Raw genomic sequence first — 16,940 nt, forward strand, 5'->3', positions numbered from 1 at the left:
GTAAACATAAAACTTCAAATTCTAGCAAAATGAGATAAGCTGCCCCCAAAGGCATAAAGGCAACAATAAAAAGTAAAACAAGCATGAAGTCTGTACTCTGTATCATTTTAGACTTGAGAACATGAGTATGCATAGTTATAGTATGCTTAGAGATCACACTTCTGCCTGTACTTTCTAGGTTATTTGTTGGTTCACATTGTCTCAATATGTCATCCATACAATTAAAGTGAAAACTTCTTTCCCATTTTAATCCACTCTTGTTTTATATTAAAAAGAAATAACAGGTGGCACCCATGCTCAGTGGTTAGGGCGCCAGCCACATACACCAAGGCTGGTGGATTCAAACCTGGCCCAGGCCAGCTAAAAAAACAACAATGACGAACGGCGCCTGTGGCTCAAAGGAGTAGGGCACTGGCCCCATATACTGGAGGTGGCGGGTTCAAACTCAGCCCTGGCCTAAAACTGCAAAAACAACAACAACAACAACAATAATAACAACAACAACAACTGTAACAACAAAAAAATAGCCGGGCATTGTGGCCAGTGCCTGTAGTCCCGGATACTCGGGAGGCTGAGGCAAGAGAATCATTTAAACCCAAGAGTTTGAGGTTACTGTGAGCTATGATGCCACAGCACTCTACCCAGGGTGACAGCCTGAGACTTTGTCTCAAAAAAAAAAATATATATATATATATAAATAACGATCATTTATGATACACCATGGACTATTCGCTATGAAGCAGAAAATTAACTGGGAAAATAATTATGATTTGAACAACAATTTCCATGTAATTACAGGATCTTTCTATAATCCCCACAGATTTTCCTTTTAAGAAAAGCCTCAAACTTATGTTTGGTTTAAATTATTCAGTTGTTCTGAAGACCCAGGACACATGTAGTTAGAGTTCTGACTTTTGTCGGTTATTTCTTTCTACTCTTGAGTGCAACCAAAGGACTTAGATTGAGGCTGCAAGATAAATCTTAGTTATCTTGGTCAAGCTGATTTAATATTTTATGATTGTAAGATGTATGCAGATAAGCCATGTACCACTCACAAACTCTTTTGCCATTCTTATGATCTAGAACAGGCGTCCTCAAACTTTTTAAACAGGGGGCCAATTCACTGTCCCTCAGACCATTGGAGGGCCGGACTATAGTTTAAAAAGAAAACTATGAACAAATTCCTATGCACACTGCTCATATCTTATTTTGAAGTAAAAAAACAAAACGGGAACAAATACAATCACACCGCCTCATGTGGCCCGCAGGCCACAGTTTGAGGATGCCTGATCTAGAAAACGTGAAGTACCCCTAGGGAGTAAGGGAGGCAGGGCCTCAGCAGGCATGGGGAGACTTTGCAAGCAAGCTTGAGCAGGCCTAGAAGGGACTGAGAACTGGAGGAAGAGGGCTTGGAAGAGGTCACAGGTCTTGGCTTATGAAGGAAACCAGAAGGTCCAGCGCCTCTGAGTTTCTACTCCTGAAAAATAAGGGAAGAAAGACCATGGAAAGGCATAGATTTCAGAGTAAGTTTAGCTGCATGCACAGGCCTGTTGCAAGATAGTGGCCCAGACTGAATGCACCCAGATATGCCCTCTCTGAGAATAAGAGAGGACCTTATGTTGGGGAACGGGTGAGGGAGTCCAAAGAAATCAGACATCTCTGCAGAAGGCTGTTTAGTTTTCCAAGTCACAAAAGGTGGAGGATCCTTTCAGAAATGTTGGGTCCAGGGTAAGAATTTCAATGTAGTCCACTGGCAGAAACTATAACTCTTGCAAGGCCAATTTATAGCATCTTCTCAGAGCAATAATGTTAATACATTTTAAATATTAATAATGACTAATTTTGCCAAGGTCTTCTGCCCAAGTTTTATTGCCTGATGACACTAGCCATTTTTCAAAGTCCACAGAGACAGTTAAAATACAAAGTGTTGAGTGCTGCAGGAGGGTCACATGTAGAGGGCAGGAAGAAAAGAGACCACAGTGCCTTAGAGAAGGTTGAAATATATTTCAGCATGGAGGAAACATAGGGGTAATGGGGAGAGATCAGTCTTGATAAGATAGCAGAGAATGGAAATACTGCAATTGTCCTGGATGAGGCTGGCTTGATCAAAGGGTATGTAGAGTCTCTGAAGGGATGAGGGTGGAGGTGGGGATGGGAGGGATGAAATTAGATTTATTCCTTAGAATTATCATTATTGCTGCAAGTAGAACATGGATTGACCAACCATCAGTCAGAAGGTGAGACATGGTGAGAGGCGGTGAGGGAATGGAAGAGGGGTTGGAATCCAATGAATGTATTCAAGGGCTCTCTGCAGACGAAGACAAAGGACTTAGACAGAGTCTTTCCCTTCCAATAAGTCCTTCCTGATGGCCACTGCCTGCAGGACATCAGGCCACTGTGCTTCCTGGAACCTCAGTTATCCCTCTCCTGTCATGCCTCCTACATTTAGCTTAGTCATGGGTTGGGTGGGGGTGTGTGTGTGAGAACAGAGATACAGAACAGGAGTCAAGAGCCTTGGTTTTTAATTCCAATTCTCCTACTCATTGGCACTGACATCTTGGGCAAATTACTTAAGTTTTCTACCGAATCTCTGTTCCTGTATCTGTAAGGTGGGGATTTCTTTTCACCTCATACCATAAAGTTGTTTTAAGACTTAAATGTGAGAGCACTATAGAAGTTAGACTATTATGCTTCCATGTTCAGCTCTTACCTTCCCCAGTCTACACGCAGAGACCCACACACATACACGGATACGTTACATGAATGTGAGTACCTTCTTGATCTAAAAAAAAATGATGTGAACTAAAAGTCCAAGTCCTAACTTTGTACCTAACTAGGTCTATGACTATGGCTATGTCATGGTTTCTTGAGCCTTAAATTAATAATAATATCTAACATTTCCTGTGTAGAATTAAAACTAACATTTTCTAAACAGAGTAAAACCGTTTTAGCTGCTTTGCATGTTTTAACTTATTTAATCCACACAAAAACCTTATAAGGTAAGGGTTCCTATTTTATGAATGGGAACAGTGAGGCACAGAGAAAGTGTGTTCAAGGCTACATAGCTAGTGAGATCTAGCCCAGGCAGTCTGTTTCAAGAGCTCCCATCCTTAACCACTATGCATCCCTGCTAGCTATAAAAGTATTATTTGTATATGGGTGTTTCATTCTTATTTAAAGAAGTAGTCTCCATTTTCATCTTTAGCTCTCCTTGATAATTTGGCAACATTTAGATTCATCTCATGAATTTCCTTGGAATAATCTTCCCATCAGTATTTCAGGCGAGGCACACTCTCCGAAGACATGCTATGAGTCATCCCCCACTATTAAAAATTACATGATGCTTGGTGACTTCAACTGTTTCTCTATGAAGCTCAGTTCCTCATTTCATCTCCCAGCAATTCTTTGAATGAAAGTCATTTCTAAATCTACCCACTCGATTTCCTTTGCCACTTGTTTGTGGTCACGATACCACTTGTATGTGGTCCTTCCTGAGTATTCTTAAACCTAACGAACAGGTGTCCTCAGTCAGCAGCCCCTCATCCTTGGAAGCCACAGCATTTCGTAGTCATTGACTTTAAGGGATATTTTATTAAATTAATACAGTAGAACCTTCATAGCTGACCACCCCCCTACATTGACCACCTCCTTAAGTTAACCTCATGTTCATGGGCTGGACATGAACCACATGTACTAAGGCCTAGTTCCATATGTTGACCACCTCCATTTGTTGACCAATTGGTTGCAGTCCCTTGGGTGGTCAAGCTACAGAGGTTCTACTGTATTTAATTGCAGACTCTGTCACAAGCATCAAATGCATATAATACACTGAATCTGAATTCAAACTCTTTCCCAAGTTCTTTGAAAAAGATCTTGAGTTTCTCTCTCTCTTCCCATACACACCTCTTTTAAATTCTTTTACCCACATTAATGTACACAGCTATGATTTAATAATAATAATAAAAAATTCTTTTACCTTCATCAGGGACTAGTGAAAGATTTTCTAAAACTCAAAGAACACCTCTGACATTTCGCCCCAGTGCTCACTCACAGCTTTAGCTATGATGTAAAATACAGGGTAACATACTCTTAAGCTGGTTAAGGAGCTCTGAATCTATTTATAAACAGCCTATCTTACAAATGGGCATAATCAAAACAGTAAGTAGTAGTTAAAATCTGTCAAATAGTCATTTCAAAAACAGGGTTTAAATAGTATTTAGGCCAATAGTTCTCAGCCTGGGGTTATTTGGAACCTCAGGGGACATTTGCAGGATCTAGAGACATTTGTGGTTATTATTGCTATGTGTTGATAGGGGGAGTTTACAGTCATCTAGTGAGTATAGGCCAAAGAAGCTACCAAACATCCAGGAATACACACACACAATAATTATCCTGCTCAAAATGTCAAGAGGTCCAAATCTGAGAAACTTTTAAAACCTTTGCCGACATGATTGACACTTGTACAATTCAGTGTCCTAAACTGTGGTCTCTGACAAATATATAACATTTTAGCCTGCAGACAACTGTGGTGCAACCCATGTTCCCCTCATAAGTCATTCATTCTAGAAGTAAAAGCATGAATACCACCAGGTTATAAAGACAAATCAGCCCCTAAATCTAAATTAAACAGCAAAATCAACAATCCACAGTCCATTTTTTGAAAGTTTCTAAAATTCTTTATTTTTAAAAACAAACAAGCTTACCTAAAATTGAAGCCAAACAACATCTTGTAATTTAATTTCCTGTTCTCAGAATCCCAAGTTTCTAAGACTCAGTGTCTGACCTCACTTTTGGCTTGATTTTGTTTTCCTATGAAAGGATGTGTCATATCAGCCCTTCTGAGTTTCTAAATGAGAGAATCCAATGTTCTGGCATATGACATGGCAAAACTACACCTCCAGATGAAATCTATATCTGAATAATCAGAAAGAGGCTGTGCTGGAAAGTTATGTCTTTTTAGTTCTCATATGGAAAAATGCTATTTATTTTGATCAATCTCATTTCCACAATGAGTTAGGTGCCCTTGGAGGAAAATGGTGACCTCTCAGTGACAGCCATAACTTTCTAAACCCAGCCTAATGGGCCCTTGCTTGGCTGCATGTTACCATGAACTGTTGGCTCGCCCCAAAATCAATCCTCTCAGCTACACTCTTATTTTCATTTAGTAAATTTAGAATATTATGAAGAACCCTTCAACCCTTCCCTGGGATAATATCCAGGAGCCACTTTGCCTAAACAAAGTCATTGATTTTAATGGAACAAATGAGAGAGCCAATTTGTATTGCATGGCATCCTGACAAAGATGGAAACATACTAGGACTCATTTGTCCCAAATTCTATTCCTAATTATAATAACAACTCCGTAACAAAAGCCATCCTTCAAAAAAAAAAATAGATCATATCACTCCCAGGTTAAACCTCTTCCATAGCTTTCCACTGCTGTTAGGATAAATTTCCAAGTCTGCTGTACAGCCTGTAAGACTATCTTTTAATCCCTGCCTTTCCCCCACTCCACTGAACTCTGTGCTCCCCTCTTCTGAATCTCTTTCAGCCCTCTTTCCTCTTCCTGAAAAGCTTATCCTTCGCACACCTTCTCCCTTTCTTTTCTTAGCAAACTTCTCATCTTTCAGGTCTTGCCTTTAATCCATTTCCTCAAAGAAGTATTTTCTGCTTTGCATCACGTCTTCTAGAAATTCCATTGGCCAAAACAAGTCACGTGTACAAGTTCAAAGTCAAAAAGTAAGGATATATACTATGATAAGGCAAGAGCAAGAGTGTGGATATAGGGAGGGAAGAGAAGTTGGGATCAAGAAAGCAGTCACCACCCGCCTCTTCCACGTGTGTACAGGTCATGTTAGGTATGTAACAGTGCTATCTGGACACGATTTAACTCCTTTATACGGTTAGGATGTTGTCTCTTTCAGGTTCCTTATCTAGGCATGCCCTCTATTTGAAGCGCCATCACAGTCCCAAAGCACTCTAGTAATATCTGGTAAGGTTCCTCTTTCCTCCATAAACCTCAGCAGCTCATACTTTCTCTGAAATTCCACTGAAAGTCAATCTAGCAGAGTAATTAAATACAGGAGGCTGGGGAACAGGGAGGCAGCTGTGTGATGAGAAAGTGAAAAACAGCCCTGCCAATCCTGATATTCTCAACTGACCAGAAGCAAAGCTTACAAAATTTCAACTATGTTCAGACAAGGCCACCCTGTGACCATGTGTGGAACAAGGCCAGTCCAGAACCACAAACATGATTCCACATCCCTTCTGATCACCACAAATGATTGCTGCTTCTTTACAAATGAGCCCTCAAGCCTTGCTTTAATCCTCCTGCCTCCTAGATAAACAATATATTTTAGATAAACATTATTAAGATACCCAATCCCTAAACTGTCCCAGCTTCTTGATAACAGAGAGGCTAGAAGTCCTGATTCCTGAAATTATCCTAAGAGGATTTAACACAAACTTACACCATTTAAGGAGGTCCTCCCAGATCTGCCGTTCTTCTGAAGGATGGAATCCCTTGTGGAAACAAGCTCAGTAAACCTAATTTTGTCTGAGTCCAGATGTGTTCTTGGGGGTGTTTGGTCAGTGGGCTTCAGTTCACTCCTTTTATTACTCATTCCTACTCAAAGAATTAAGCACTCTGAGATAGGCTTGGTTTAAGACACACTGAATTGGCTGCCCAGCTCAACAGCATAAAGGAGCCTTAAATGATATCGCCAGGTGAATTTAGGATTCACTCAGACAAGGCAATATGCTGGCTTCTAGAAAGGCGCAAGAAACAGTCACTGATAAAATACTAGGTTTCTCTTCTATAAATTCTCAATCAAATAGTCAGTAATGTATTCAGAGTGACTGGATTTACTCTCCCATTAGTTCTTAGACTTCCAACAAGATAAAGGAGGATTCGGTAGGATAAAATGTTTCTCCCCCTGTGTTAGCTCCTTATCAGACTCAAACCTGCACAGATAAGCAAAATCCATCCTCGCAGGCACTTAGAGACCCCTTGTTCAGAGTTAGTGTGGGCCAAATTCCTGGTTCATTTGCTTTCACATTTTTCCAGTATTTTATACTTTCTTTAAAATGGCATTGCTTTCATTTGCAATCACTGAAGAGTGGAAATGAACAGCGAATCTCTCTTCTATCAATTTTCCAGATGCCATCAAAATCATATACCATCGTATTACTAGCAGACACACACTCACAGTTGCAGAAACATCATTAATCATGGTATTATCAGTGATTCGTATAGTTTCTCGAAATAAATTATTACTCGGGAAAAAAGAGACGTGTATTCACTTTTAGCCTGAATACTTTACCAGATAAGAAATGTTAAATCCTATTGAAATATTTCCCCAGGTATTCAACTAAAATAGCTCTCTAAAAGCAATAACCTACTTTTCCAAGCATATTCTAAATTCTCCGGTTTTATAAACGAAGATAACTTTTTTACTCAAATGAGGAAGGGAATGGGTGAAAACCCTGCAAATATTGATTATGCTTTTATGAATATTATCATAGAAGTCTGAGTTCCTGTTTTCTCACTTTGGCTTTTCTTTCTTAATTAAAAAGAAAATTATACAAATGTGGGAAACTTTGGGGCTGTTTGCAAATTCTCTTCTCTCTGGTGATTGGGTCTGTTGGTTATTTCCCCACCCTCTTGAACTAACGGTGGCCATGAGACCTGCTTTCGTGAATGAAATGGAAAAAGGGACGTGTATTCCTTCCAGGAGGGAGGCTTTCAACTGCCACTATGAGGCACCTGTCATTTCAGTCCTCACAGCAGAGCGGCCAGTGAGACTCCTAATAGCGTAGGCTGCGTCAGCCCAGAGGGGATGCAAAGCGGGGTCCCCCAGACACTCGTGATGAAAATGTGTAACGTGAGAGGGAAATAAGCATTCATCAAGTCACACAGGTTTTTCAGAGCAGTCTGTTATGATGGCATAACGTAAATCGCAGCAAAGGTCACATTTCTGTCATTAAAAGGGATTTTATAAACAATGCGAAAGTACGTAGAGCAGTGGTTCTCAACCTTCCTAATGCTGCGAAGTATTTTCATTGTTAAAAGGGGTTGCAACCCACAGGTTGAGAACTGCTGACATAGAGCTACACCACCCAACACAGTAGCCACTAGTTGGATGTGGCTATTTAAAGTTTTAGAAGTAGATGAAATGAAAGATTCAGCTCTTCAGTCGCACTAGCCGTGTTTCACGTGCTCACCAGCCACATTACTAGTGGCTAGGGAACTGGTCAGCACAGGTGTAAAATGTTTCCCTCATCACAGAGAGTTCTCTCGGACAGCACTGAAGAGTTAAACAGCAAAATACCCAAATCACTGCCCATACCCCTTCCCCAACCCCTCACTGAAGGCTATCCTTGAAAATTATGTGTCATTACAGTCCTTCGTCTGTCTTATTACCTTTTCTATGGTTGTACATTACAAATATAATTACAGTCATACACGACTTAACGACAGAAATACTTTCTGAGAAACGAGCTGTGTGATGATTTCTATTTACTTTTTTTTAACTTTCTTGTCAAAAACTAAACCATAAACACACACATTAGCCTAGGTCTACAGAAGGTGAAGATCATCAGTCTCACTGTCTTCCACCTCCACATCATGTCCCACTGGAAGGTCTTCCAGGGCCTCAACCCACAGGGAGCTGTCATCTCCTCTGATAGCAATACCTTCTTCTGAAAGACCTCTGGAAGGACCTGTTAACTTTTTTTTTATAAGTAAGAGTACACACTTAAATAACAAAAAAAACTATTTGTGTAGTAAATCCATAAACTAGTATAGTAAACATAATCATTCATTATCATTGTCCAGTATTGTGTCCTGTACATAACCGCATGTGCTAGACTTTTATATAACTAGCAGCACAGGAGGTTCATTTATGTAACCAGCATCCTCACGAACACATGCATAATGCATTCTGCTATGACATCATGATGGTAACAATGTCACTAGGCATCAGGAATTTTTCATCATTATGCCCTTACGGGACCACCTTCCTATATGTGGTCTGTTGTTGACCAAAATGTCTTTATGAGGTGTGTGACTATACGTCTACAGACATACACACCCACTTTGCTTTGTGACTTGCATGCTTAATTCAACTAACAAAATGTCTTGAAGATTATTCGAGGCCAGGTGTGGTGGCTCACGCCTGTAACCCTAGCACTCGGGGAGCCTGAAGCAGGTGGATCACCTGAGCTTAGGAGTTCGAGACCAGCCTGAGTAAAAAGTGAGACCCTGTTTCTAAAAATAGCCAGGCGTTGTGACACGTGCCTGTAGTCCCAGCTACTTGGGAGGCTAAGGCAGGAGGATCACTTGAACCCAAGAGTTTGAGGTTGCTGTGAGCTGTGACGCCATGGCACTCTACCTAGGGCACAGAGTAAGACTCTATCTTAAAAAAAATAAAAAGAAAGAAAAAGAAGGAAAGGAGGGAGGGAGGGAGGGAGAGAAGGAGGAAGGGAGGAAGAGAAAGATTATTCTATGTAAGTAATATCCATTATATATCTCCTTGATTCTCATTTCATGGCTGAATTAATTTGCATTTGAGGAATTCTCACAATTTAATTATTTTTCTCCTGCTGGTCTTCTAAGTGATTTCTAATAGTAACTGTGGCAGGCATACTGATAGGGGTCTTTCTAGTTCTCTGTTCATGTTTCATTTTTTTTCTCTACTTCAACCTGATACGTGATATGTATTATGTTGTGATTTCTCTTCTTCCATTTAAACAGCAATAAAGCTTGAAGATTATTTTGTGCTATGTCCTCCTTTAGGAATATCTACCTTCTCTGATGCTTTCATCATTTTGATTTTACATACTCTTGAATCCAACGAACCTTTGTGTAGCATATAAATAAGTAATTTAAATAAATATATACAAAAGTAAAATTGTGTGATTAAGGAATCTAAAATATTATTTATTTTTTCATAAAGATAGCAAATTATGTCAATTTCTTTTTCTGACTAGTTCATCTTTGCCCAGTATACTTAGTTATCTACTAACTATAAGTAAACATTCATCAGTTCCTGAATTCCCTTTTATGTTCTATTAATCTAGTTCTGTTAGTCTTAAGTGCTATAGGTTTTATTTGAAGTCCTGTGGCTTTATAGAGTATTTATAAAATATTTTGTTTCTAATATGGCAAGTTATCCTCAGTATTCCTTTTTAAAACTTTCTTGGCATTTATTATATATTTTCCATTCTATATGAATTATGAGGTTGGATTGTAAACTCCCTTTTAAAAATTCTTGCTGTGATTTTGAATTGGAAAGCACTTAACTTATAAATGAATTTGGCAAAAGCTTCTATCTTTACAACATTGAGTTTCATTATCCAGAAACCTGGCATAAGTGCATTTTTCAGATATTATTTAATATCCTTCAGTAAAGATTTCATTTTAAATTTTCTTCACTCAAGTCTTATAAATTATATTAGTTTTGTCCTAGTTTTATTTCTTAAAATGTATTTGCTATTGTTGTTTGTATTACAACTATAATGTTTTAAGAATTCCATTTCCAAATAGGATGCTGATAGGATAAGAAGGCCATTAATGTTTATATTTTTATTTTGTATCTTCTTAATCATATGAGCATTCTTCATAGTGTTAATCGCTTTTCAGAAAAATCTTTTGGATTTTCGAAGCAGATAATCTATATTATGCTTTTCTCCCTTCCTTCCATGTTTATGTCTCCTGTGCCTTTTCCCCATCTTCCTGCTTTGGCAGGACAGTGAGGAGAATGGGCATTTTGTATCGTTCCTGGATTTGATAAAAATGCTTCTTAACATTTCTCAATAAAGGAAAAGAGAAATCAGTCTTAAATTTAAATTATCAAGTGATTTTTTTCAACATGCATCAAATGACTACTAATTTTGACTCCTTTAATCTAATGCTGTCATAAATAACATTTATCAATGCCTAAATTCTAAACCATCCTTGCATTACTTGGATAAACCCTACTTAATCATTATATAACTCTAATTTGACACATTTTTGGATTTCAAATGCTAGATTCTGCATACAAGCTCAGAGGTCAGGTTGGTCAAATGTTGTGTGGTGGGGAAACACGTGAGATGGTTTCCAGATTTTTCTATCGGTATAATACTAGCCTCAGAAAGTGAGTTTCACAGCTTTTCATACTGTTATATGCTCTGCAATAGCTCACAAAGCCTGGAAGCTATCTGCATTAAAGGATTTGGATAAATTGCTTAAAAAATAGCACCTGAGTGTAGACTTTTGAATATCATTTCAATTTTTCTGTGATTATTCTATTCCATTTTGACACATCTTAGCAAGTCAGTTTTAAACATCCATACATTCTAAAATCTAATTTAATTTAAGGCTCAAAATTTATTTACAAAATTATATATCGAATCCTCTCATGATTTCCTTTGTATCTCATATCTTTTTTTATACCTAAGATTATCTATGTATGTTTTCTTTATTTTTCTTAACATTAGACTTATGAAGTATAGACTATTTGAGGCTTTAAAATAGTGAGGTTTGTGTTCTACTGATGAACCTTATATTTTACAGAAAAAAATTATATCATTAAGATCTGCTTTATCTTTGTATTTTTTCTTTTCCTTTCTTTTTTTTTTTTTAGTAAAAGGCAAAAAAAAAAAATTCAATCTGAAGAGAAACCAGAGTATTATTTCTACTTCTTACAGGTTTTCCATTGTTCTTTCATTGGAATTTGGATATCAATGCTAATTTTATTCTCTCTACTTCTCTAAGAAATTATTTCATGACTGCATTTTTTCTTTAAGCCCTTCTTTGGCCATATCTTAACTGACCTAGTAATTTTCTTCTGTCCGTCTTCATCATGGGAATATTTGTGTTGCTTTGGCTTTTATTTTGTCATTGATTTTCAATTGTGGTGCATTGTAATCAGAAAATCTGGTCTGTTATTTCTGTTCTAGAGAATTTGTGGTCACACATGTTTGGAAAGTATATTATATTCAGTTTGTTGGTTATGAAAATATAGAAAGTTCAGCTCCATACATAGAATTAAAAGCTCTAAATATCAACACTTTTGTGTTTTTGATACTAATTTCTATTATTTTAAATTCATTCAATGTGTTTGGGGATTTCTCTATTCTTCTGTATTTCTATTTGTTTTCCCTTTTATGTTTCAAAAAGAAATCTGTTGATTGTAAATAAATGTATCTATTGCCAATATAAACTATCTCTTTTTTATTAATTTTGGCATTCACTTAATAACATTAATGTTTCTACCCTTTCTTTCCTTTGTCCTTTCTTCCTTTCTTCTTCCACTTCAGCATTTCATTAGATATCTTTTCCATACTTTATTTTTTCCTTTTTCCATGTTACTTCACTTCAAGGTTATTTCTTAGAAACAACACAACTGAATTTTTAACGTTATAAACAATTTGACTTTTTCATTTTTTAAAAGGGTGCTTACCCCACTCACATTTCTTAGGATTATTAATGTTCTTAAATTTATCTGTAGCATCTTATTTCACTCTTTCTGTTTACTATGACTTTTTGTATTCGCGTTTTATTTCTTTGCCTACTGTTATGTTGATTGACTATTTTTTTGTTCTGTTTGACATCCCTCTAGTTCCCTAGAACTAATCACCATTTTTCTATTCTGCTAGTTAATAGTCTTAAAGTTTTAACAAATGTATATTTTAAATGATAGCATTTTACTTGTATTCAAAGTCCATCAGGATCTAAATTTTCCTCCTGAACAAGACAGCACTCTCACGTCCCTCTTCCTCTCCCTTTTATCTCCAGTGTCGTAACACCTAGGATGGCAGGACCAGGGCTGTACAAGCAGCAGTAGTAGTAGACATCCGCTTTTGCATCCATAATCATGTATAATGATCAATAGCTTTTCCTGGATTTTTGCTTACCACTCTTCTTATTTCCTCTCTCTCTGCTTACATTTTCAATCTGTCGGCATCCATCTTTAGGTAAGGCTTTTGACGAGACACCAGGAGTCTCCACATATTCAAAAACCCCTTTGTTTTCCTTTACACTTGAATGGCAGTCTGCTAAGTTAGAGGAACCAAAATTCAAGATCATTTTTCTCAAATTTTAAAAATCGGGCAGTGAGAAGGAAGCAAGAAAACTAATATTTATCCAGTGCAGGCTGCTCTGTTGGCTCCTTTCAATATGCTCGTCCTTTACTCTCACCATAATGCTCGGTTTAGGGATGAGTTTGCCCAGTTTCCTGAAACGGAAACCAAAGCTCAGAAAGCTGCTCCTCTGCCAGAATGACACAGCAAGTGAGTGGCAGAGAGGCTTCCAATCTAACGTTGGACCTCAAAGCCCATGCTCAGAATCCAGAGCACTCCCTTTCTATAGAAATTGAATATAAGCCCCATATATAATTTCAATTTCAATTTTTCTAGTAGTCACATTTTAAAAAAGCAAAATAAATAGGCAAAATTCATTTTCATCATGCACTTTACTTAGCTTCATATGTCCAAAATATTATCATTTAGACATGTAATCAGCATTCAAAAACACCAAAAAGACATTTGGCTTTGTTTTTTTTCCTACTCTGTCTTTGAAATGCAGTGCGTCTTTCACCCTGACAGCACGGCTCAATTTGGATTGGCCCCATTTCAAGTGCTCCACGGCCACCTGGGGCCGCTAGCCACTGTCTTGGGCACCCCAGCTCGATGTCATGCCACTTTTGAAAGCAAACACTTTCCAACACTGTTAGGAAAGGTCCTGCGGGGCTGATTTTTTCAGTCCCTATTTGACTTGAGGAAGTCTGGCTCTTCTGGAAATAATTTTATGGCTATTTTGTGCTAATGGCAGACACGCAATTAATTCCCCCTTGGTCCTAATCCTCATTCTGTAGCACAGCCTCTCCTGGTCTCTGCAGCCAAAAGTCAGAAGCGCCTTCTTGAAGCCAACTGTTAACCTATTCAAAAGACAGATTAAACATTTCCCCCCATTTGATGCCAGCTGCATATATATTTCTACACACGCCTGAGTTCCTTTCTCAGGCAAATACCTGGCCCCAGTTCAGACAGGGCTTTTTATCGCTCCTGGGACAGCACTGAGGCTAGAGCAGGCATCCGATAGCTTTCCTTTATTCAACCCCCAGGAGCGTTATGAGAAGGAAATAACATACACACACAGCAATTTATTTTAAATCTCCAAAGCATCCACCATTTCACTTTTTTTTTCTGCCAGCATTTCCACCAAAATTAATCCCTGGGGCCCCTCCAGGAAGTTCCCCAGAGCCTCACAATTCCAGCAGCATCAACATCTTAGAGACTGGAGTTTTAAATAATAAAGGATGCCCTCTTCCAGTGGCACATCTAACAGGTTGACAGGCAGGCACACTGGAGATTGAAGGGAGCTTCAAACTGCACTTGACTCACATGAAACAGCAGAGAACAGCAGTTAAAAGCCCCGCCAGAAACTCTCGGGATCAACATATCACAGGTCTGTCTTAACTAAGACTTACCCGATCTTACGGAAGTCACGTAACCTCTCCATGCCTTACTTCCTTCATCTCAAAACAGGGATCACGAGGCCTAATCCATGGGCCTGCAGGGAAGATTAAAGGATATCACGGGTATAAAGGTTCATTATATCGCCCCTAATAAAAGCTAGCTAAACAATATTTTTTTGAAAAATGTTGATACTGAAGCAATTATCTTCTAGTTAAAACTTTGGCTCTCCTGGTGGCAAGATTTGAGACCTTGGACATATTTCTTATTTCTGTAATTCACGGTTTTCTTGACTCTAATCTGGTAGAATCAAGGTGTTGGTCTCACTAGGTCATTTTTGGAATTGATGAAGGCAACATATGTAAAATACTTTGCACGGTATATAGGAAGTACACATTACGTTAAGTGCTCTGTAATAGTAACTCTTGTTATAATGGCTCGCAATGATATAAAAATGATAATATTTCCATTATAATGGTGTAAGAAGTGAAGATTTAACCCCTCCTGGAGCAATAGTCATCCAACGCAATGGCATACTTTAAACTCATAAAGATATTATGTCAATAATTAACGGTTGACCTTGATTGGACGCCTTCACATATAAAGGTATTGTGTTTATTTTGAAAGAAACTTATCAGACTCCTGCCAGAGGACTTGTGAAACCTTTACAACAGTCTGATTAGGTCCACAGCAGCAGTCAGGTAGCCTGCTGGAATTATTTGCTCATCCACCTGACATGCCCTGTTCACGTTCTCCATCCGCATGCCTGAATACTTGTCCCCATCAGCTCCAGGCTCTAACTGGCATCTACTGCCATTACTCAAAGTACATTTCACCGTGACCTCTTGACTCCCCATGTTAACTTAACCCTCCCTTCTTTGTGCTCTGCCTGACCCTGGCTGGCCATTAGTGCAAGAAGAGCCCTGGGTGGATTACACAACAACATTTATTTTAGCAAACCAAAGGGGGAAGGGGCTTACTAGCTAGGCATCAGGAAAGCAAGGTAAGAGGCTGCAGGACCAGAGAAATCTCACATCTTTGGTTTAAATGTTGTGCAGCAAATGAGAAAAAGCTGAGCATGACAAGTGATCTTCAAATCTATCCACACAGTGTTCTCTGTTTTCTGTTGCCCCCAGAATCTCAAATAAAGTCAATGACATTAGCCATGAAAATGCCTCCAGGAGAGGAGCAGCTTGTAAGAGGACAGTGACAGCAGGGTGTACATAAAATGCCTGATGAAAGGCAGGCTCCTCAAAACAGAGGGCTTCCCCTGGGAAATTAGGGCTGGCGAGCTCAGGAGCGGACTCCATATGCCTCGTCTACCATCAGCAGCCGAGCCACCTGTGACAAAATGTCCCCACCTTCTAATGTGCCTCAGGGCCAGGCTTTCTCTTGCTGTTTACTTCTTTTGTCATGTCTCCCCACTTGTAATCTCATTTTTGCTTTCTCTTTTCCTGCTCCTTAATCACTCAACTATTTATTTGAGAAACATGTCCTCAGCATTGTGCAAGAGCATGTTCTCTTCACTTCTCAAAATAGCCTTCCTGGTCCACCTGCCTCACACTCTTCTAGGCTAATGATTAAAATGTGTATCCTTTCCCAGCTGATTAAATGAAAGCCTCTCATGGACAGACCTCAAGGACTTAAATTGGTGATGCCTTCTCGGGTAGTATTGTGAAACAGCAGCGAGGGCAGAAATCATCCATTTGGAACCTCCGAGCCAAGGAATTCCCTTCTGCCCTACCTGCCTTTCTCCTAAAGCAAAATTCCCTCCAAGCATCAATTCCTACACAACACCCAGGCTCTCAGACCATCTATTACACCAGCTAACACTTGCCACTTTACCAGATACACCCCCAAAATTCTGTGGCTAAACACAGTCCTGGTTTATTCTCATTCACATAGTGTTTCAGTACGGTGTAACCAGTCATGCGGCTTTTCTCAAAGTGCTGATTCAGAGCCCACACCCCTTTAATCTTGTGGCTGCGCTTTCTTCAACATGCAGCTCCCAGAGTGTCCTCCACGGGGCACCCTCCCTTCCAACTTGCCAAGACAGGAAGAATGAGAAGGGCCTTGTGGAAGTTTTCGTGGGGCAGGGATGCACATGGCCTTTCCCACTTCTGTCTATATTCCATTGATCATACTCAATCACACGGCCATGATGAACCTCAAGAAATGCTGGAGAGCAGAGGTTTTGAAGCAAAGTTGTCAGTCTACACCTCACACAGCTCATTGGAAAAAATGCTTCTTTGGCACCAGTTGCCAGTGGCCATAAGCCTGCAAACCGGAAGGAGCTATCCACAGACTTAAGAATTCCATTCAAATGGGTTTCAACTGCTGATGTTGGCATGACCCTTGCCACAGAATCCAAATGAACCAATCCATTCTTTCTCTGCCCCAAGCCTGTGAAAGCTGCTGGAACCATGCTGGACCATGCTGGACCCTACAGGTGAGCTGCAGCCTGAACAGACCAGAACTCT

General features: G+C 39.2%; 1 long non-coding RNA gene across 1 annotated transcript in view; it reads right to left on the reverse strand.

Moving 5' to 3' along the window:
• LOC128577249 (uncharacterized) overlaps nucleotides 1–16,940 on the reverse strand; it is a 125,029-nt gene that overhangs the window by 90,656 nt on the left and 17,433 nt on the right. The window contains exon 3 of the long non-coding RNA XR_008377530.1: nucleotides 14,475–14,557. This is a non-coding gene — a long non-coding RNA (uncharacterized LOC128577249). The remainder of the gene's footprint in view (nucleotides 1–14,474; nucleotides 14,558–16,940) is intronic.

The sequence above is a fragment of the Nycticebus coucang genome, chromosome X, assembly GCF_027406575.1.
Source record: "Nycticebus coucang isolate mNycCou1 chromosome X, mNycCou1.pri, whole genome shotgun sequence".
NCBI lineage: Eukaryota > Metazoa > Chordata > Mammalia > Primates > Lorisidae > Nycticebus > Nycticebus coucang.